Raw genomic sequence first — 23,912 nt, 5'->3', positions numbered from 1 at the left:
ATACCTCTCTACATCTGGTAGGTAATGACATCCTGGTAGCAGTCAGCAATGATGCAAAATGTTCAACAAAAGGAAAAGGTACGATTGCTCTCAAGTCAGATGGAGTTGTAAATTAGTTGTCCGATGTTCTTTATGTGCCAGATATCAAGAGGAAATTGTTGTTCGTTTTTGCGATCATGGATGGGGACCTCAAAGTTCAATTTAATAAGAATGGCACACAGATTTTGGATCTTCAAGGGAAGGTCATTGGTAAAGGTACACGACGCAACAACATCTATGAACTCTTAGCTTTCAGTGCTCAAGCCGATGTGAGCAACACTAAGCTGTGGCATGAGAGGTTTGGTCATCTAAACCTTAGTTCTTTAAAGGAGATGCATAAAAGTGGAATGATTGCAGACCTACCAGAAATTACATATCTGCCCGATGTACGTGAAGCTTGCATGATGGGCAAGCAGCATCGGTAGCCCTTTCCTAAGGAGGCCAGAAGGGCAAAGGCTCCTCTAGAGCTTGTTCATGAGGACCTCTGTGAAAAGATGGAGACGAAAGCTTTGGGTGTTTCCTACTACTTCATGATGCTGATCAATGACTACAGTAGAAGGATATGGATAAACTTACTCAAGACTAAAGATGAGGCTTTTAGTAAGTTCAAAGAATGGCATGTAATGGTCGAGAAAGAAACGGGGAGGAAGGTGAAGAATTTGAGATTAGACAGAGGTGGAGAGTTCACATCAAGTGAATTCGAAAGTTACTGCAAAAGTCACAGGATCAAGAGGCAGAAACACCCACCACATACATCACAGCAAAATGGAGTAGCAAAGCGCAAGATGCACATCATCTACAAAATGGGCAGGAGTATGATGAAAGGGAAAGATTTGCCAAAGTCTTTCTGGGCTGAAGCATGTAACACGGCAGTTTACATTCTGAATCATAGCTACACAAAGATTGTGAATGGGATGACTGCACTGCAAGCCTTTTCTGGTAAGAAACCTTCAGCTGCACATTTCAAAGTTTTTGGATGTGACTGCTTTGTGCATGTCCCTGATGCTAATAGGACCAAATGGGAACCAAAGAGATGGAAGTGTATTTTCTTGGGCTACAGTGAAGAGGCGAAGGGTTACTGTCTCTATAATCCTATTACCAAGAAGGTAATAGTAAGTCATGATGTGGTCTTCTCAGAACAGCCACATCAATTGGAGGAGGATGCTTCCTTCCCAGACAACCAAGACTAGGATATCCATCCTGTATAACCACCAACAGCAGACCGAACTCCCCTAATGGTGCTTGGGAGGATTCAAGATAAAGAAGAGGAAGAAGAGGCTGCAGAACCACAATGGCAATGGCCATTCCCGAAGTGGGTAAAGCAGCTTTTGGATGGCAGAGAACCTCCAGCCATTGAGGAGGAACCATCCGAACACCGCCAGTCCAAGAGATTAGAGGAGCAAAGAAGGGCGCAGGAACACTTGGTCAACTACGCTTTGATGACAGAGGTGATCCGTGCTGAATAACCCAAGTGTCTTGAAGAGGCACAGGGTGATGATAGGTGGATGGAGGCTATGTAGTCAGAGTATGGCTCCATAATGAAGAACAACACTTGGGACCTTGTGGATCGACCACCAAAATGCAAGGTAATTGGCACCAAGTGGGTGTACAAGACCAAGTACAAGTCTGACGGCATGTTGGATGAGTACAAGGCTCGGCTCATGGCAAAAGGATTTGCACAGGTACATGGTTTTGATTATCAAGATACTTTTGCTCCCACAGCTCGACTAACCACAATTCATAGTGTTTTGGCTTTAGCAGCATAGGAAAGTTGGCCCGTGTTTCAGATGGATGTAAAATCCACCTTTCTGAATGGAGATCTCAAGGAGGAGGTATACATGGAACAACCACCAGGTTTTGTGATCCCCGGTTCAAAAGGTAAAGTCTGTAAACTGAAGAAGGCACTTTACGGGCTGAAAGAAGCCCCATGTGCGTGGTACTAGTGGATTGATGCCTACTTTCTGCAAAACAGTTCAGGAGGAGCCCATCTGATGCAAATTTGTATATCTACAGAGAAGGAGGCAAGTGTATGATCGTGGTCCTTTATGTGGACGACCTTGTCATAACAAGGAACCATGAAGAAAAGATCTCGTAGACAAAGCAGTTGCTAGGAAGAGAGTTTGAAATGACAGACCTCGGACTAATGCATTTTTTTTGGGGATTGAAGTTTGGCAAGAGCCAAAACAGATCTTCATTTCACAGCTAAAGTATGCTGGAGAGATACTGAAGGCATTTGGCATGGCTGAGTGCAAGACAGTTGGCACCCCTATGGAGGTTGATGTGAAGCTCTCAAACGAGGATTCATCACCACTGGTGGATGAAGCAAAGTACAGAAGGCTTGTAGGCAGTTTGATTTACTTATGCAACACACGGCTAGACATCAGCTTTGCGATTGGCGTACTAAGCAGGTTTTCCAATAAGCCCCGGGAGAACCATTGGAGGGCAGGGATGCGGGTGCTGAAATACATCAAAGGCACACTTGATTATGGCATCACCTATACCAAGGGCAACACCTTGACCGAATTCTGTGATTTGGATTGGGCAGGAGACGTGGAGAGCAAGATATTAGTGACAGGTTACTGTTTCTCACTTGGATCTGGAGGTGTGTCATGGGTTAGCAAGAAGCAACCCATAGTTGCTCTTTCTTCTACCGAGGCTGAGTACAAATCAGCATGTTTTGCTTCTTGTGAGGCAGTGTGGTTGAGGAGGATTTTAGGGGACATGGGTGCAGTGCAGAACAAACCTACACAGTTATCATGTGACAATCAAAGTTGCATGGCAATTGCAAAGAACTGTGTTCCATGCTCGCACAAAACACATTGAGATTCAATATCACTTTCTATGTGAGCTCATCATGGATGGAGAGGTCGACTTGGTGTACTGTCCGACTACAGATAATGCTGCAGACATCTTTATGAAGGCTCTTGGAAGAGACTTGCTGGAGAGGCATCTTCATCGACTTGGCATTGGGGCACTAAAAAAGTAAGTTCACTTGCAGGTGGACATTGAGGGGGGGGTGTTGGATATCAATGCTCCACTCTCGTCGTGTAACTACGCAGGAACCAGCTAACTCTACTTGTAAGCCCCCCATATGATGAGAAGGAATTTGAGTAGCTCGGTTATCCGGTAGGTCCTGGTTTGGACACCAGATGGGGGCCATGTGTGGCCTGATGGCTGGATGGCTTCAGATAGAGTTGGCACACTGCCAACTATGCTACATGCAAGTGCAGAAAAGCATCCCATGACTGACCGCACAGAGGGTAGACAGAGCATTTCCTAGGGTAGCCCATTGAGCTCTCGGGTTGCGGGGCCCGTTTGGAGCCCCAGATCATCCTGAATGGCTCTGGGCCGAACTAAAACCGTATGTTAGTTGCTCTATTCTATGCCACGGTTCTAACGTGTGGTCGGTGGCCTATTTCGAGACCCAGTCGGCGGTTTTGGGCTAACTGGGTCGGTCTCCCAATTGGGTCTAACTGACTATGACTAATGGCTATATAAGAGCAAGCCCATGAAGCCCATCATCATTACTAGCTATAGCAACCCTGATTCCTTAGCATCCAGCCTCCGTCCTCTACTATTTTCAGCATGCCATTGAAGCTTGTCACACAGGAGCGCACGGCTGGGAGGCAGCGCCATCTATTGTATCAGTTTTATAGTAATCAAATTTTGGATTCTCCATACTATCTGCTTTTCTCTCTTGCATACGAGATCCTTTTATCTGTTGAGCATGGACGTTGTCTTGTTTTCTTACATTCCCTTCCTGATAGTGATTCTCTCTGAGCCCCAATCTTGCTTGACTTTGGCAGCTCTCAACCATGGCCTACCTAAGAGCATGTTGTAAGCATAATCTTTTTCCTCCATTTTGAGTACCACAAATGTAACTATGAAGGTCATACCCATGATTGTAATTTCTTGCCCTCTCAAGATTCCAAGAGGTTGGATTCTTCTTTGGTCAACCATCCTCACTTGGAATGGTGTTGGAATCAGCTCATTATAGCAAATTTTTTTAAATATATCCTCTGATAGGCTATTCACACACCTGAACCTCCATCATTTAAAACTTCTGGAATTTTTTGCCTTTTGTATATGACATCAATGAGTGGCACTTGATAGTCCACATCTTCAATTAAAGATGTATAAATGTCTGGAGTCTCTTCTTCATCATCACTTGCTTTATAGTCTTTGCATGTATCTAACTCGTGTTAGCAATCCCTTGCAAATTTGATGTTTGAAGGCTAGAATCAAGTTCAATAATTGGTCAAGAGTGATTTGAACTTGTAACTCCATAAGCTTTTGGTAAAAGAGTGTATGGTCTTCTTGTTTTGTATTGATGCCTTCTTTCTGCTCATTGTCAGTCATCACAAGCATCTGAATTTTTTCTGCTGTGATGGAATGTAGCACATCTTGCGGTTCTGTTGTTATATCTTTGTTTTGCCTTTCTGGTGTTTTTGACCCTATTCTGCTATCTGCAAAATGCATATGTTGTTTTCTAGATGTGTCTTGTTCTGAGGAAGCTTTTTGTGTGTAGTTTCTATCTATTGCAATCTGTTCTGATGTCTTCTAACTGCTTTGAGGAGCTTTAGCCTGGTTACCATCTTTGTTTTGTTGTGCAAATATACTACTATCGGATCTGTTTATATTGACTGATTCCCTTGCCTTTGTTAATGTGATGCTCTTTCCTGACATCCTGGGAAGCATTGTTGGCAAGTACTTGTTGCAATGCTTTGTTTCTTGTCTCATTTTGATTAGGCCAATTCATTGCCTTGGCATTGTCTCTTTGTGTTTCTCCCAATCCTTGTAGAGGCTTTGTATTTTGTGATCTTGTACTTGCTAATGCATGAGTAGTATTTGGACTTTGCTGATTGTTGTAACTGTTATCTGGATTATGAGGAGCAATATATACCATATTCACTCCTGGAGGTTGTTGTTGTTGACCATTTTGATTGTTTCTTCCATCATAATGGATGATTTGCATACCTCTTTCCCCACGGTGTTTACACCAAAGTTCACATTGTGGGCCTTGCCTATGGCCATCCATGCCACAATAAGTGCATGACTGAGTTTGTCCTTGCTGCTATTGTTAATTTCCCCATTGTTGCTAAAATTGCCTTCTAGGGGCTGCATTTAGATATCTTTGTTGGGCTGGCCTTGCTACTGCTACTTGATTGGCAGGTACAGCTGGCTCTTGATTGTGTTGTTGTTGTACATAAGGTGGTACCCTCCCTCTATAGTTTGGGTTGTACCAACATCTTTCTTTGTCATGGTTATCTTTCTTGCAAAATTCACATGGAATCTTTTGGGGCTGTGGTGCTTGAGGTGGTGGCTTCAAGCTTTGAAGTTGCTCCTTGATCATTTTCTCCATCTTGGAGTCTTTTTTACTATGGATTTTTCTTTGTTTTTTTACTTCTTCTCTTTCTTTTTCTTCTTGGAATATTCTTCATCATCCTCATCTTCTTGTGATGAGGTAGATTCTTCTTCTTCAATGTCTTCTTCTGCTTCACTCTATCAATGTTCGTATCTGAATCTGATTGTGAATTGAATGCTTTTTCCTCTTTGTCTTCTTGGACTGTGATACTGTACTAAGTCTCATTTCTTCCTGTGGGGCTGTTCTACCATATTATTAAAGTCATTGGCTTCTCCAAGTTGGTCCCGGCCAGCTACTACAGTTCTCAGTTCTTTGTTTAATCCTTTGCAAAAATAATCCCCCAGGTGCTCCTGGGTGGATTGTTGGTTTGCTGTTAGTCTTCTGTTGAGGTTTTGAAACATTTGAGAATAATCTTCAACCATAAGATCTTTTGTTTCATAGTTCTCAATTTCTTGAGGATATCCTCTAGAGTTTTCTCTTTTCTAAAACGACTCAAGAATGCTACTTTTAATGTGTCATAGTCAGCAAAATGAGCAACACCATACTGCATAAACCAGTTCATTGCTTTACCATTGAAGGTAGCTGAAAATTGTTCTTTCTTGGTAGCATCTGGCAATTGTCCAAATCCACTAGCTGTCCATCTTGTCTCAAACTGTCCAACATGATTGTCAGAGTCTTCTTTATCTTTGCCAATAAATTGGTTGCTTTGACTAGTGTGGGTTCTACATCTTTGGTTGTATTGGTGCACTAGCTTGCACTTGGGAGGTCTTCTTTTTAGGAGGTTTGGGGAGGGGATTGAAATTCAGCCTCTATCTTGCACTCACAAATACATTAGTTGCAATATTTGCTACAACTGCTCTTTGTAGGAGTTCTTGTGTAGAATTGGGCAACATTAGTTTTTGTAAATCAGCTTGTGCTTCATGCAGTCACCCTACTATGTAATGAATTATCTGAGGAACTTGTGCCACTTGGAATATAATCAGAGTCATGTAGAATGTCGTCTGGATCTTCCATTTGTGATGCAGTCTTTGCCCAACTTCTATTTCGTGTGAAGTATGCAATACCAACGTGATGTGGAGAGATATCTTCCTTAGACCTATTTAACATGGACTGTGCTTTCCATGAAATAAATGGAGAAAGTTTTACTCACTGGATTTCAGTCGATTGATTGTTCTTGAGTTTGAAGCCTCGAATGCCGCTTTGCCTATTGCGACTCCATGTTGATGTTGGATTGTATTTGTTGTAGTTGCTTGTCATTGTTTTTTATGTCGCCTGTTGCCCGTCATTTTTTTGTCAGTAATCCGACTATTGTTGTCTTGATTTGTTGTCGTCTATTGTTGGTCTTCTTTTTGCTGGTAATCCGACTGTTGTTGTCTTGATTTGTTATCATCTGTTGTTGGTCTTCTTTCTATCGGTAATCCAACTCTTGCTATCTGAGGAATTCTATATTGGTGCACCCTAGCTTGTTTGGCTGTAGCTCGCCTCAATGGTCATTTGCACCTAGCTATTCGATGTGAATGAATTGTATGCGGCTTTTGTTAGTAATACGAACTACATAGATTTGGTGTGTGAACTATGAATGATTGTGTGAACTAGAATGTCGTCTGGATCTTCCATTTGTGATGAAGTCTTTGCCCAACTTCTATTTTGTGTGAACTATGCAATACCAATGTGACGTGGAGAGATATCTTCCTTAGACCTATTTGACATGGACTGTGCTTTCCATGAAATAAATGGAGAAAGTTTTACTCACTGGATTTCAATCGATTGATTGTTCTTGAGTTTGAAGCCTCAAATGCTACTTTGCCTATTGCGACTCCATGTTGATGTTGGATTGTATTTGTTGTAGTTGCTTGTCATTGTTTTTTATGTCACCTGTTGCCTGTCGTTTTTTTGTTGATAATCCGACTATTGTTGTCTTGATTTGTTGTCATCTGTTGTTGGTCTTCTTTGTGCTGGTAATCCGACTGTTGTTATCTTGATTTGTTATCGTCTGTTGTTGGTCTTCTTTCCGTTGGTAATCCAACTATTGCTATCTGAGGAATTATGTATTGGTGCACCCTAGCTTGTTTGGTTGTAGCTCGCCTCAATGGTCATTTGCACCTAGCTATTCGATGTGAATGAATTGTACATGGCTTTTGTTAGTAATGCGAACTATGTAGATTTGGTGTGTGAACTATGAATGATTGTTCACCGCTCCAGCTTGGTTGCCGTATTCGGTTGGGTTGTGAGTTTGTATGAGTGTCATACTTGCAGAGGAAGATTATCTAGTAAAATTGTTTCTGTTTCGACTTGCTTTTGTTTTTGTGGAGTTGTCGCTTTGCTATCTCTGCTATTGTTATCAATGTGAAGTAGTGTGAACCAAAGACTCTAGGAATGAATGTTGTGAGGATCGCCAAATGTGTTCAGAGTGCATTCAACTAATGAAAACATAGAACACACATCAACTCAAATGTAACAGGTGCAAGGAGTTGGACAAGAGACTAACAGGGACTGACTTATCCTAACCTATGTTGACCCTGGGTTATTGGCAACGTAGGTGGAGACCAATGGAAAAGTTAGAGGCATCAATGTGGACGTGGAATATTAAATTCCAATTGGGGGACCTCAGTACTGGGGTGGTGGCTAGAGCTAGCTTGAGGGTTTCAAAAGATGTTTGGCATTCTTCGGTCCACTCAAAGGATACTAGTAGCTTGTATAACAGGCAAGCTATGTTGGCATAGAATAAAATAAATCTCCAGTAATAGCTCATATGGCCAGTAAATCATTGGACTCCATTAGCATTGGTGGGGGACGGTAACTCCAAAATGAGTTTGATTTTATTGTGGTCTGTAGAGATTCCATTCCGGGACACTGTGTGATCCAGGATGACACCATGTTTGTAGCACTTAAGGGGATTGAAGGATATGCAATATAAGCGGCACTTCTCGAGGATGAGCTTGAGATACTTCAAGTGGTCATCCCATTTTGAGTTCACTAGATAGTGTCCAAGAAGACTTCCACAAAGTCCCTCAGGTATTCCTTGAATACCGTGATCATAATACATTGGAAAGTAGCTGGGGCATTGGTTAAACCAAATATCATAACCTTGGCTGGATATACTCCCCATTCGGTTGTGAAGGCGGTCTTATATTGATCTTGGGGGGCGATTGAGACTTTGTTGTAACCTAAAAATCCATCTAAGAAGCTATAGGCTTCCTTTCCAGCTACCCTTTCTAGAACATGTTCCGTGAATGGCAAGGGGTAGTGGTCACCTCTTGTGGCCACGTTAACCTTCTTCAAACCCATGCATACTCTAATTTTTCCATTCTTCTTTAGGACTATCACAATGGGTGACACCCAGTGTGTATGCTCGATCTCATAGATGAATCCTGCATCTATGAGTTTTTGGATTTCTTCCCTCACTATGAGTGCATATTTAGGATTCATAGGATAGGTGTGTTGCCATACTGGCCTGGCATCATCCATCATGGGGATTGTATGCTGCACTACTATGGTAGGTACTCCTTTCATGTCCATGTACTTCTAGGCCATGCAGTCCTTATATTCTCGTAGGAGAGTTATTAAGGAATTCTCCTCACTGGGAGTGAGGTCATCGGCGACAAATACAGGTTGTGGGTCCTAGCCTTGTGGGGCTAAGTTTACTTCCTTGACCAGGGACGGTCCATCATATCCTTGAGAACAACTGTCCTCTCGGGTTCTTTTGGCCTGTTGGTATAAGATCTTGCGACCCTAAATAGTATAGGCCTTGTAGTGGGCTGGCACCTGCCGTAGGTATTCATTAACCTCAATCTCCTTCTCATTTTCTGCAGGGGCAGTGGACATTTTGGCCTTTGCCTTGCCTTTGGATGCACGGGATTTGGGACCTAAAGGGGGCTCTTCCCTTGTACTTATAGAGCCGATGGGGGCGGTTACCTTACTTACCTTGTTTCCCTAGTTAGAGGAGAACTCGTGGTGGGCGGTCGTGGCGCCTACGTAGGTCAGCCAACCACTGAAGATTTAATTTTACCCTTATTGTTCCCTTTCTTACCTCTTGTGGTTTGAGCATATTGAACATCCTTAGGGGAACCACCGGGGTTAGACCCGCGAGTTATGGGGTGGTGATCTAAAACCCTACTCTTTATGGGACATCTATGTTGGCTAAGATGTGCATCTAGTTTTGCAAGAATTCTGGCTCAGGGAGAGGTGCATACCAGAAGTCGTCAGAATCTTTCTCATCCTCTTCCTTGTCAGAGGTTTGGAATAGCTTCACGGAGGTGGTTTGGGCGGTGGTGTTGGACTCTGTAGCAAAGAGGTATCCTGACAATGGGCGGGCCTTGTAGGTATGCAGGTCCACTCTCATGGTTTGCTCCTTGTGATGCAAGTAGATATTATCATTACGCCAGTCATGCACGAGTCTGGACATTCGTAAAAAGGGTCTACCTAGGATAGCTTCATATCCAAGCTATCGAGTGAAGTCCATGACCACGAACCTGACAGGGTACGTGAATCCAAAAACATGAATGTTTATGCCAGTCAATACTCCTAGAGGTTCAGTGGTTCCTCCATCGGCTAGTTTTACTACCATATGAGTTTGCTAGAGTGCAGGTTTTCCCAATTTTTCCCAGCATTCCTTGGTGTAGACACTCACTCCTCTCCCCATCTAGGATGGTTTCCAACTTCTAGCTTTGGTAGACTATACAATCGAGGCGTTTGTGTCATCACCCTCAAAATACTGGCCTAGCTTGTTGATGGGAATCTTGGGTAGGTTTTGCCCCTTATCTAGCATTGATTGGTTGGGCCTGGAGGTAGGAACAGCCTATTCATCCAATTGGGCAGATCACACGATAGGATGGGATTTCTTCTAGCAGAGACACGATCGGCATTTTTACTTGTGTAGATAGGAAGGCAGCCAACCCGGCACTGTCGCAGGGTTCTGGTGAAGCTTCTTCCTCCATGGACAACATGTCATCTAAGCCATATAGGTCTCCTTCGTCTTGGAGGTTTTGTAGCACTGGGTCTTCTTGGAACATCTTCTGCATCAGATTCAGAGATTCCGACTACTCCACGTAGAGATGTTCCTCTTCCTCCACTCTTTCTAGGATCTTGAGAGATTTTGCTCCTCGATGCCCCATCAGGTGGGCTGGATGGATAGTATCTGATCCCCTACTGGCCTTTAATCAATGCTCGAACTTATCCTAGCATTCATGCACCAAGTTTTGGGCATCCTTTATGTATTGCTTTTTTAAGACCGGGTTAAGGTAGGTCTCTTTATAGGTGGGAGCTGATGCCAACAAGCCCTGAGCCTGCACTAGTGTGTTTACTTCTAGAATCAGAGTTCCCTCAGGGTCACCCTAAATGGAAGACTGTTTGGAAGCAGAGGAGGTGGCAAGGGTAGCCATCTCCTCATCAAAACCATTTTGGATGAACAACTAATCGGGATCATCACCTACTCGAATGGCTTTCTTGGAATGAGTTAGAGGCTATGGAGGGATATCCGGGCAACAGGGATACCTTACCCTTCTTGGTGAGCTTCTTCATGGCCTTGCCTAGTGCCTTGGCCTGCATCCTTGTAATGACTTGTAGTGGCACTATGGCCACATGGCCTTGTTCGTCGATGCTAAGCAGATTGAGGCTAGTGCCCTTTGGTGGGGTGAGTGGAGTGGTTGGTCTTCTCATGGGACAGTCCTAGAATAGATGCTCCATGCCACATCCCATGCACAAGGGAGTGGGGTTAGTTGGTTGGGGCAATGGGTGGGGCAATGGGCGTATATGGACAGTCCTTCAAGAAGTGTGGGCCCTAGCATTTAAAACAGGACACCAGCGGGTTTGAAGTGCCTCAGTAGGGGCATTCACTTGCTCTATGGGGACCTTGGCAGGTATAACATTGGAACAGGGGCCTTCGATCAATTGAGTTTAGATCTCTCGCCCTTGCGTTTACAGGGGCACTCTAGAATACCAGGACTTGTTGATCCTCTAGTAGGAGGTAGTGAGCTAAGGCTCCACTCCCTTCCTCGTAAGGGGAATAATCATGAGGTCCATGATCAGGGTCCATTTCCTCCCAATCATTGGGCAACTCTTCAACCAACACTTGATTGACTTGGGCGATGTGACTCTAGCAGGGGTTGAGGACCTAGTATGGGTGGAGGCAATGGAGCTGGCTGAGCATGGTACTGGCTAGAGCTAGCTAGAGGACCACCTTGCAGGATCTGGGGGTTAGGTGGGGCTGTTAGGTCTAATGGGGTCACATTTGATACGTGGGTTGGGGAAGGTACCTCGAAAAGCGACATTGGGAGGTGTCATGGTTTCCCTACCTATGGCAATGTGCACAGTAGAGTGGTGGCCTTGCTCTTAGGCATAGGCGCTCATTGGAGGGGTGGTTGCCATTACATACCCCACATCAGACATTGTCTCTTCATGGAAACAAGTGGGGGTTGCTCGGCACCTCTTTAGAGGTTCCTGCTCTCCATTGCTGACCTAGCTACTCCAACAAATTGGATGCTAGCTCACTCACATCCAAGCTTTTAGCCTTCGATAGCCTCCTTATTGCTTAACTCTACACTCGAGGACCTAACTAATGGGGCTACTTCGGAGTGGGGGCCAAGGCCTTGTCCAAATCCACTTTGTCCATCATATTGTCACATATACGAATGGCCACTTTATTGCATAGATCAAAGGAGGTGGGATTCATCATCATGAGGTGATCGTGTAGCTTCGGGACTACTAACCTGATAAGGAAGTGTGGCAACAATCGTTCATCACTCATTCGCTCATAGGGTTCACAGTAGGCATTGAGGTGCTTAATCCTTGCAATGTAATCCCTCAGGGATTCCTTGTCATTTTGTTTTACCCCATACAACTAGTTGATCGGGCTCCATTTATGGCTGTTGGGAGCGAACCCCACAATAAAAGCCTTTCTCAATGTCTCCTAGTTGAACTTTTTCTCTGGGGTGAGAGCTCTATGCCATTGACCTGCCTTACCATCTAGCAAGCTAAGGCCAAATGCATTGGCCATTTCAAGGTCACCTGGTGCACCAAAGGCTTCACAAATCTGCTCGAACCTTTCCATGTGAGAGACCGTCTCCTTCTTTGAGGAACTTGGTCATTAGCTTGGAAATGGCTATGGGATGGCTCCTCGAGGGATTTGCCATCCCTATAGGGAACACTAGGGCGGGTGGTGGTGGTGTTGCCCCCCTTACCAAGGCATTCACTAAAATGCACATAGCCTCATCAGTCAACACCGTTTGAGCAACTAGTGGATGTGGTGTTGCTGTGGGCTTGATGGGTCACAGGGCTGGCCTTAGGCGTTGCCCAGGTGGTGGTGTCCATGTAGTTGCTAGTGTTGGCATTGGGACAGAAGTACCCATGCCTGCGTTCATTGGTGCAATTGGTATACACAGGAAGGGATGAACTCCCGGAGGTGGGGGGTCCTGGGGCATGGTAACATTGGTCCCATGTTGCATGCGGTAGGGTGGGAACTGTGATGCCCCAAAGTTGACGAAGGCTGGTGGGGCCGAGGTTGTTAGAGGGTCGTAAGGCATTCCACCTTGGAAGTTCCTCGTATCCCCTTGACTTGGGTCTTGTCTACGGAGTTCCCTCATCCACGGATCTTCATCATCCATGTTCTCCCACTGGGGGGGTCTGGCATAGGCGGAGGAACTTGGATTGGCGAAAGTGGTTTCTGTCCTAGTCTGTGGCTCGAGGACTGTATGTTGTTGGCCTTACCTTCCTACGGACATGCCGACAAAGGGGTTCTCCATGTACACCAACTCTGTTCTTCCTAAGCGGCTGAACATGTTAGAGAATGTACCTCTAAGCATGGAAGCAACCAAAGGTGCAGGAGACTTCAGAGAGGATACACTCATGAAGGGGGCTTCCGATGCCCTTGGACATGTGGGGTCTTGTATCACTCCTTCAAGACTCTCTGTTTCGTCTAAACTAGATGGAGTTTCTGGTCGGGGTCCTATGAATGAGTGGAGGCTCAGAATCGAGTTGCCAGACCCCCAATTGGGTTGGAGGGTGGGCTAAGTGCGTAGTTCGAAGCGCTTTCTTCTGGCACTGGACCTTTTGGCAAAATCCTTCTGAACCTAAAGTGCATGTGAGATGCCTCTGGCTAGGGACACCCAAAGTGAACTGAGGTTTTGGAATTTTCTGTTAAATCCTTAGCTACCCTAGAGGTATTGCACCGGTTAGCGGGATCACTCTGCAGCATCGGTCGGTATGCTATGGGTATAGCAACGGGTGATGTAGTATAGTTTTGGTGGCGAGCGATGACTGACAGAATAAGGAAATAGCACCAGTTGGTGTGATGGATGTATCACGACAATCGTGGAAGTAATTGCCATGTGGTCAGTGCGATTAGTCAGACGAGATATCCCCATGAGCATAGGAGTACGGTATGACATCGGTCGGTGGGATAATGACTCGGTGGGATGGTATAGCAACAATGATGGCAAGGTAAGTGAACAACACCAAACGGTAGGATTTCACAACGACGGGCGGTGCGATGGAGTAACGTGATGGCAGAGGGGAACGATTACGACTATGGATGGAGGGGTAGGTTCACTGCACTGGCAACAGGATAGTAAGTAGCAATGGTCGGTGGGGACCCACTACAGCAACGGTCAATGACCTATCAAATCGGTGAGGAAGTAACTCTGACAAGCATTAACTCCGAGCCATAGGGTAAACCGTAGTCAGAGGTTAGGTCGACGGGGAAGTGTTACAGCATTGCATCATCGGAGTTTGACCGACGGGATCCAGCTAACATGCCGATCAATGGGGAAATTGGTGGGTGCGATACGGCTACAACGTCGACTCGACGGGATAGTCAGACAGTTTTGTCCGACTGAGATTTGGTGATTTCTAAGAATTTTGCAATTTTTGTTCATGATTTTTTGTGATGGGGGGGTGCTACACTACCTATTCTACCTACTCTATGAAAAAAAACTTGAAAACAAACACTTTTTGAAGGTCAAAATGCAAAAACTCAGAAAAGGGAATTCTAGAACATGAAACTACTTCAAAACTTGACAAAAATCCTTAGTTTATTGTTTTTTGAGGTGATTAGACTACACACACACCTTAGCAATCAAGCCTACTAAGTTCCTATCAACTTGAAACACCAAAAAGCAACCAAAACAAGCTTCCCAAGCTCACAAATGGCATTCCTACATGAAAAAATAGATTTCTGTCCTCTCTCTCTCTCTCTCTCTCTCTCTCTCTCTCTCTCTCTCTCTCTCTCTCTTTCTCTCTCTTTCCACCTCTCTTTTCTCCTACAACTCCACTAACAAGCTCCAAGCTAAGCTTGAGAACTTGTGCAATGGGAATATAACGAAGGGAGACAAGCGAAAATGCAAAAGCATACCTTTTCTCCCTAGAAGCGGTGCCAAAAATGTAGTGTGGTCTCAGCAGTGACTCATGTGTCATGAGGTAGTTGAAGATATGCTAACGGAGCTTCCACTCCTCGCTACTCCTTGTGGGAGAAATGCATAGCACGAGCCGTCCGCAACTGTCACTCAAGCGGCCTCCAGATTGTTGCAATGTGGTTTCACACAAGGAAGAGGGAAGAGGACGAGGGGAGGAGAGAGAGAGAAGGAGGAAGGGAAGAAGGAGAAGGGAGTGAAGGGGGATAGAGTGACAACCACAAAGGCACTACAATGGAAACAAGAGAACACCCAAAACGCTCTCTTGGAAGAGAAGAGGGAGCTTGTATTCAAACTTGTGTAAACAACAATGAAGACCAAAGTCAAACTTTTGGCCTTTTATACAAGTCGAGTTACTAATAGTTGTACATAAGGTATCCGATGAGGATGGCAATGAACATAAGAGGAATCTTCTGTAGTCTACAAGATGACTTCAGTCTAATAGTAGACTTTGCTAATGCATCCAACTCATTCCAATCATCCTCAGACATATCTACATGCTTAGCTCACATCCTTGCCAAGGGTTTAATCTGCTTCTTTTGAATAAGCACATCCCTCGGTCTTCTTCAGCACATCTTGGAGGTCTGTTTGCAAGCTCAAAATCTTGACTCCACCATCTTTACTAATCTGAGCATCGGGGTATACGTCTAGAATATCCTATCTCTTCCACTACTTCTCAAAAAAGTGTGCTTGCAAACTACCTCCAGAAATTCCTAGAGCATTTTCAGTCATGCTTTCATTGATGGTAATCTTTTGACCTTGATAGACTAGTTGCCCCTCCTTCATGTTCATCTCCTATACCAACCTTGTGAAGTTTTGGAGAGCATCCAAATTGGGCTTTTGAAGAGCGAGAGAGGAGCTCCCATATGTCATGATTTCAAGATCAGGGGAGGAGCGGCTCTCACACTGTGCTGCAGAGGGGGAGGAAAGATTGTGTGAGGAGCTCCTAGACTATGTAGGGTCCATTATGAGAGGGGATATAGGTTGCAGAAAGAGTGCAAGGGAGATAGAAATGGTCGAGAGGGATAGAAGATGAAATAGTGAAGGAAATGGAATAGTGGAGGCTTGAGTTTGCAATCTAATTGCAAGGGAGAAAGAAATGGTCGAGAGGGATAGAAGATGAAGCAGTGAAGGAAATGGAATAGTGGAGTCTTGAGATTGCAAGGGAGAATGAAACGGTCGAGAGGAATAGAAGACAAAATGGTTAAGGGAATGGAATAGTAGTTTGTAGCCCGACTACACTATCAAGGTGAGAGCCACCGTGGTGGTTGTAGCCCAACTACTGTCAAGGTGAGAACCACCATGGTGGTTGGCCCAAATTTTGATTAATTCAAGATGGTAATACTGACTTGCATGGTAATGAATGATTAGAGGTGGTGGCATCTAAGATTCCCAACCACATCTGTGGTGGTGGCTAAGACCCACCGAGCTGGCAGTTAATTACCAGCCACCACTGTGGCCCGCAATTACTCAGCTTCTAGTTACCACCATGAGGCTTGCATGCATGATTACTACAAGTGGAGTAAATTACCAGTCATCGAGCTTGCATGCACAGGAGAGTACTAGAGTGCATGGTAATGAGGGATTAGAGGTGATTAGGCTTCATGATTTACTTTTGTGGAAATTACTCCTCAATGGTGGTGGTTGTCATCAGCCACGTCTATCATTGTGGCTATGATTCCACTGTCCCACCACTCACCCACCACCACGCTTAAGCATGCATGATCACTACGAGTGCAGTAACAATTACCTGTCACCAGACTCGCATGCTCAGTAGAGTACTAGAGTGCATGGTAATAACAAGTGATTATAGCCACGTCTCTCGTGGCTATGATTCCATCGGGCTAGCAGTTAAAATTACCAGCCACCACTTACCCTACCACCACCGGGCTTAAGCATGCATGATCACTATGAGTGCAGTAAAAATTACCAGTCATCGGGCTCGCATGCTCAGTAGAGAACTAGAGTGCATGGTAATGAGTGACTAGAACTTCATGATTTACCTTTATGAGAATTCCTTCCCAGTGGTGGTGGCTCTCATCAGCCACGTTCATGATTACTAGTCTGTCTGGGGTGGCGCCTAAGATTCCACCGCAGTGGCCTGCAATTAATATGGATGGAAACTCGGGTTCCAACCACCACCACAGTGGCTCGAACTTTATAATATATATAAGATCTGTGGCATTTGGCATTTTACTACATTGCTCTTAGCCGCCTCTGATCTGCTACTTTGCTCCACATGCTCTACTACTTCTCTTCATACCCCTCCTCTAGCTCTTTTATGCCCCTGCTCCACGCTCCCTCCTCCAACTCTCATCACTTATCTGCTCCCCTGCTCATCTGCTGCTCACCCACTCATCTTCAGCATGCCTACTACCATCCCCCCTCGATGCTTTGTGATCCCAATGTTATTTGCCTTCTCATACAAGGTGATTGTGTTGCACTCACCTAGAGTAGAAATGCTAGCACTAGTGGAGACCCTTCATTCCCACAGTCGATTACCCACACATCTGCATGTCACTACCTTAGATGACATGCTCACAGAGGGCCTCTTTATGGCTGTGCTGTACGGGTTCCCCCTAGATGTTGATGAAAACCTGAGTATTTTTAGAGTAGAGTACTCTTGACTTGTTGGGGGAGGGCGTGATCTGAGTCTTGGCAATGTGCATGGTCTTCAGCCTCTCCATCATATCCTCCTTTGGCTCCCTAAAAAATTTAAATGCAACAAGCTAGACTGGCAAAATTTGAGTTGTACAAATTCCCTCTTGCTTAGACGAGGCTCTCAACAATGGCTAGATATAATCTTTTGGGTTCTCAATGATCTTTTGGCTCACTAGATGTAATGTTTTGGTCTCGTTTATGTAATCTCTTTTTGTCCAATTTGAGGATCTCAGTATGCACTATTGTTAACTTTTATATTTAAATGGTTATGGCCACTACCTGTAATCTTTTGGCCTCTAAGGCTCTTAGCAATTGCCGAGTTTTTATAAATGTAAGATCCTCTATTCAATTTTTGCTCGGTATAAGTTGATAATTTTTATTTAATTTGTTATTGGACATAGATGTACATTGTAATCTCTTTTGCTCAATTTTCACTTGATAAATTATACTTTTTCCCTTATTTATATTTACTGCAATAAGGACTAAAATACCAGGAAAGAAGGACTACAATTTCCTTGGTTTATGACCAAAATAGTGCTAAAATAACTCCAACGACCCCACCGTTGTGGTTGCATGGAGATGATGGAATGTAACTCACATCTGACCACCTTGCAGTAGCCAAAGGGTTATGGCACCAAGGGGAGGTGTTGAGATATGGTGCCATGAGCACATAGATTAAAGGGCAAAGGTATGGGATAAGGAATGTATTAAAGTAGCCACCCTAAGATGTGGACTACATGATGTGGAGATGTGGATTGAGGATATCCACAAGGAGAGATGTGGATGAGAGGATCCCACATGGTTTGACTATTCTAAAGGCTCTCTCTATATAAGAAGCCTATCATGTATTGTTGAGCACACACATTACAATAGATTGAGTGTTTGCTACCCTATGTCTCTCTTGTGGTGCTTTGATCCTCCTTGATCCCTCACTTTGACATGGTATCAGAGCTCCCTTGCCTTCCGTTGAGGCATCGCGATTCTTGAGAGAGTGAGAGTGATCAAGAGTTTGAGAGTTCTCTTGAGTGTTCTCCGTGAGAGTTCATTTCCGTCCATATTATTGAAAGATGTTTCCATTCATTCTATCTCTTCTGATGAGATAACTCTTCCTTATTCGAGTGAGAGAAAAGAGGTATTTGGTTGAGAGATCATGTGAGAGAGAGGGCTTTCATTCATGCTGCTTGAGAGAGGGAGAGAGTATCATTGAAGCGCTTTGTGAAGCAGCTCCTATTGCAACCGACTGGAAGCTGCCTATCGGCTCACTGCTCCATGCAATTGAAGCTCTAACTACATCTTGACTCAGGCAACAAAGGCCCTACTACAACAAGCTCTGGCTCGGCCTTTTTACTCTTGACTCCTTCATCGTGACCTCTGAGGAGAGACCCCAAACGACTTCGTGCAAACGACTACATATGCATGCTTCACGGAGCCCCCAGCCCACCATAGTCTGTGCACGGGCTGGTTGGATGGAGAAAAACTAAGTTGGAGAAGGTAGGGATGGCCGAAGCCTAGGAGACTTGGTGTCTTCAGTGACCCGCCTGAGCAGCTTCCAAGCTATGGTCATCCAAGCCTCCAATCACGGACTGTACCAACTCCATCGAGTCCTTCTACAATCCCTCAACACCTTCAGCGGCTACTCTGCCAGTGACCAGTAGTGCCATAAGCCTGGCCAACCGTCTGCAAAGAAGCTGCTCTGCACTGTTGCCACTCCACAAGCTCTCGGCCCAGAAAAACTGCTACAACAGTGTCGCCTCCAGCCTCTCAGCGCCGGCTCATAACCTTCTGCAACAAAGCCACCTTTTGTAGCATACGTGAGCGACGGCTTGCAGCATCACAAGTGTCTCTACTTCACGACTTCTAGCACCTGCTTCCAGCCACACCGTTCAACACTTCACAAGCAATTCACATCCACTATTCCGAGATAGTCATCGCCTCTGCTCTCCACAGACCGTCGTCGCAGGAATTGTCGTTGCAGAGAAGCTCTCTCTTTTTCTCCAAGGCCTACCTTAGGCCACATGGAAATGCCACGTGGCAGATAAGGTAACTGTCAAGTAACTATAGTTAAGATGCACCATGGTTAAGTTTTGCTCAAGTAACTGTGGTAAAGACTAACCATGGTTGGGTTTAGGGTTAGGATTGGTTAATATGCCACATCACCTACAGTGCCACATAAGCACATAGCCCCTGCCAAGCACAATTTGTAAGCAGCATATGAACTCTTGTGCCACATCATCAAGGCCCTCTTCTTCATAGAAACTTCGACAAGGCGTAACTTGCAATCTAGGAGGAATTTGCACATGCTCCAAAACGGAAAAGTGATCATCTTTTCGAGCTCTACCCACCTGTTAGATCAGAATCATTGTATGCAATTAGACACTACCAGATTTGAAAGCATCATCAACTGGTAAGACCTTTGCTATGGCAATCCGCACACCAACTGTTGAGAAGTTCACCGGGGAAGGATTTCACACATGGTCTACACAAATGAGATATCTCCTAATGCACCAAAAGCTAAATTGGAAGATTGTAAAAGAAGACATACCCACTGCACAAAATGATGCTTGGAAGGAAAAAGATGAAGCAGCACTATCACTCATTGGATTGCACTTAGGTCCAAACATAATTCATCATATAGACTCTAAAGATCATGCCAAGGATGCATGGGATGAGTTGAACACAGTGTTTGGTGCAAAAGCCAAAAACCAAGAAATCCATCTTAAAATTGAATTCTATGGTATGCACATGGGCTTCAATGAATCCATGGCACAATTTGTCAACAAAATCAAAAGCATTATGACTCAACTAGAGGGCATAAATGCAAAAGTAGGAGAGAAAGATGCACTTGCAATTCTCCTTAAAAGCATGCCTGCAGAGTATAGTGCATTGACAACCACTTTGAAGAATTTGCCAGATCCAAAGTTTGAAGAATGTGTATCCTCTCTTCTCGAAAAAGAAAGAGAGTTGAAGGCATTGACATCGACATCAACATCAACATCAACACGCAACAGCTATAATGCAATAGCTATAATGAAGAACAAGCACTATTCAGTAAAACATCAACGAAGTGCTACCATTGCGGAAGGATGGGTCACTATCAAAGTGACTGTAGATTGAAGAACAAACCAAAGTGTCACCATTGCAAGAAGTTGGGACACAAGGAAGAAGATTGCAGATTGAAGAACCAACAAGTCAACTACGTGGAGTCGTCATCAAGCCATGAGCCAAAAGGTGACATCAATGGAATGTATTGAGAAACAAAAACCTTGCCAACCTTGCCTATATGTTTGTAATCAAGCCTGACCACCTGAGAGTAGCTATGAAAGCACCCAGGGGAGGTATTGACATGTAAAAACCACACTTAACCACCTTAAGTAGCAATGCATGCACTAAGGGGAGGTGATGGAATGTAACTCACATCTGACCACCTTGCAGTAGCCAAAGGGTTATGGCACCAGGGGGAGGTGTTGAGATATGGTGCCATGAGCACATAGATTAAAGGGCAAAGGTATGGGATAAGGAATGTATTAAAGTAGCCACCGTAAGATGTGGACTACATGATGTGGAGATGTGGATTGAGGATATCCACAAGGAGAGATGTGGATGAGAGGATCCCACATGGTTTGACTATTCTAAAGGCTCACTACTACACACGCATCCTATTGTGATGTTTACGTACCGACGATTAGCTTAGCGTTAATCGTCGGTATAAAAATCGGGTGTCGTAAATCGTCACTATATAGCGACGTTAGTAAAAGTCGCTATATAGCGACTTTTAAAGGTCGCTATATAGCGACACTGAGACAATATATTATAGCGACGTTCTACAGAGAGGTTTTTTTTTTTTTAGCCTTAAAAATTATTTTCTTCCAATGACAAAATTTTTTAAATTTTCATACATGTTTGAGCTCATAGAGAATTAAAAAATGAGAGCATGTACATCAAGCCTTTGAAGCTCATATATTCATGTCCAAGTTTGAGATGAGAAAAATCAAATTAAATAAGAGCATTTACATCAACTGTTTCATCTTGAGCCAAGTCTAAGGCACCAAGCAAGTCTATCTCCAACTCTATACCGAGTTGATCTCCTATATCATCATCGTACTCTAGTATCGTACGTTCACCTAAAAGTATTTGATCATCTTCTTCAATTAAGCTTAAGTGTGGTGATTGATCTTGATGATTGTTGTCTTCCTCGTCAATATCGTGATCTCCATCCTCCTCCCGTGCGATGTCATTATGTGCATCTTCCTCTTGCCTCATATGGTGATCTACATCTTCTTCGCTAGATTCATCAATTGGATCTGGCATTGGTAGTGGCATCTCCATATCCACATCTCGATCTTCAAAAATCTGCTTACTTCGTGGTGCAACTTGGATCACGTACCACCATCTTGGATCAGAACGATCCGGATGACAAACCACCTATATTGAAGATGAAAAATCACGTGCCAAATGTCGTCAATTATATATATATCAATGGACTTAAAAAACGAAAGCTTCGACTAATTAAATCATTAGTATGCACCTGCTCACAGTGCTCGGGAAGAACAAAAGTATCACTTTCATCGGTCCAATGTTTGGTGGAGTCTATTGCAAAGAGACCGCTACTATCTTTTCTCACAGTCGCATGGGGACCATTGTAAGTAGTTCTAAACCATTTTACATTAAGAATGAAAATAGTAAATCGTCTGAAATCAATTTCATAGATGTCGTGTATGGTTCCACATGTATGGTTCCACAATAATCCAACTGTGAGGAGAGAAGATTGGTATCCGAAGCACTTGCTTGGCTATCTTGTGTGAAGTTAGCCATGACTCCACAATCATACGTGACTCTCTTTGAATCGATGCGTTCCACATGAAAATGTCGTCCATATGACGATAATGCACTGTACTTTTTGTACTATAAAAGAGCATCATTAAAACAATGAAGATGCACCTATTTTATAGCATATATTGCCACAAATAATTACTTAATTACGTCAAGAGATAAGAAACTTACATGCACCATACATCCAGATGATAACTCCCGCTCGCGCTCATTTATTGTCTCTCCATCACGTTCGGCTTTACGTATAGCTAGTTGTAGCCAATCAAGTGACATGTGAGTAGGGAGAAGAGCCAGATCTCATGGATATGGTTGTGATCGCCTGTACATTACTCTGAATCTTGTCCTTGCATTTATTCTTTCTGCTTTGGCCACTTCATATCTCTCAATACACTTCTGCATCTCAGGGCTATTGAGGATACAAAACTTATTGAATTTCTCCATTTGCTCTTCGCTCATCTTTCTTTCAATCCCTTTTCCTTGGGGGACCTCGCCAATGATGCGATCATCATCCTTGTTGTGCCAAGCTTGCGGCATATCAGGATCCGTGGATGCAAGAAACTCTGTGATATATACTAATGACTCTTGCACAAGCCATCCCTCTGCCATGCTTGCTTCTGGTCTTGCTCTTTGTCTTACAAACCCCTTTAAAGTTTTCATAAACCGCTCGAGAAAAAACATCCATCGATTATGAACGGTACCTGCTATAGCCACCTCATCAACTATGTGCACAAGCAAGTGGACTTGAGTTGTCATAATGCTTGAGGGAAAGTGCTTCTCAAGCAAGCATACGGCTTCGATGGATTCCACCCTAGCCTTCTCGATGCTCGATATAGAGATCTCTTTTTGAGATATCCACCTATTTCACATGTCCATGCATATGTAAGATATTTGAGATATCCACCTATTTCACATGTCCATGAAGAAAATACATAATGCGAATTGATAGTAAGCATACCTCACAATACCACAGATCTTGAATATAGCATTTCTAACATCTTCTTGTAAGCACCCTTTTATTGTAATTGGAAGGATGAACTATCAAAGCAACAATGAAATCATGTCAACAATATAACATAATAATAATTACGCTAATGCATCACTATTATCGGTACACTAATTCTACTTAGAATACCTGTAAGACCTTGTGCCAATCATGGGACTTGAGGCCACTAAGCTTATTGTCCTTTGAAAATGCTCCTTTCAAGCAACGCATGTACCCCGTCGGTGTTTGAAAAGAGGCAATGTCTGCCTTGATCGCTGCCTCCTCCCTCGTAGAGAGGATCCACGTTGCTTTCGGGAGGACAACTTTTCCTGAAGCATGCACTTGGGGCCACAAACGAGACATCCTATTCATAGTACGCAAGTCTTCTCGCACTCCTCTCGAGTCCTTGGAACCAACCAAGTGTGCCCAAATGGTAGCCCCCACATTCTTAAAGATATGCATGGGATCCAAGAGATGATTGATTTGTAACTGACCCCAATAAGGAAGCTCGTGAAAGATCGATAGCCTCTTCATACCAGGAGGAGGTTCCTCTCCATTCTCCCTCCAAGCTTGAATCCAATCACTTGCTTTCAAATATGATGGTGGTGGATCAAGCTGACCTCCACGTGCG

At 44.0% G+C, this 23,912-nt stretch overlaps 1 protein-coding gene across 1 annotated transcript in view; it reads right to left on the bottom strand.

Annotated features, from left to right (window-relative positions):
• Positions 1 to 23,912, bottom strand: part of LOC147889332 (NADPH:quinone oxidoreductase-like) — a 70,868-nt gene that overhangs the window by 33,965 nt on the left and 12,991 nt on the right. The gene's annotated exons all lie outside the window — the stretch shown is intronic.

The sequence above is a fragment of the Dipteris shenzhenensis genome, chromosome 20 (genome assembly GCF_047967505.1).
Source record: "Dipteris shenzhenensis isolate YYH24624 ecotype China chromosome 20, Dip_SZ_1.0, whole genome shotgun sequence".
NCBI classification, from domain to species: domain Eukaryota; kingdom Viridiplantae; phylum Streptophyta; class Polypodiopsida; order Gleicheniales; family Dipteridaceae; genus Dipteris; species Dipteris shenzhenensis.
The sequence above is the reverse complement of the archived record's forward strand: the minus strand, read 5'-3'. Positions and strand labels throughout refer to the sequence as shown.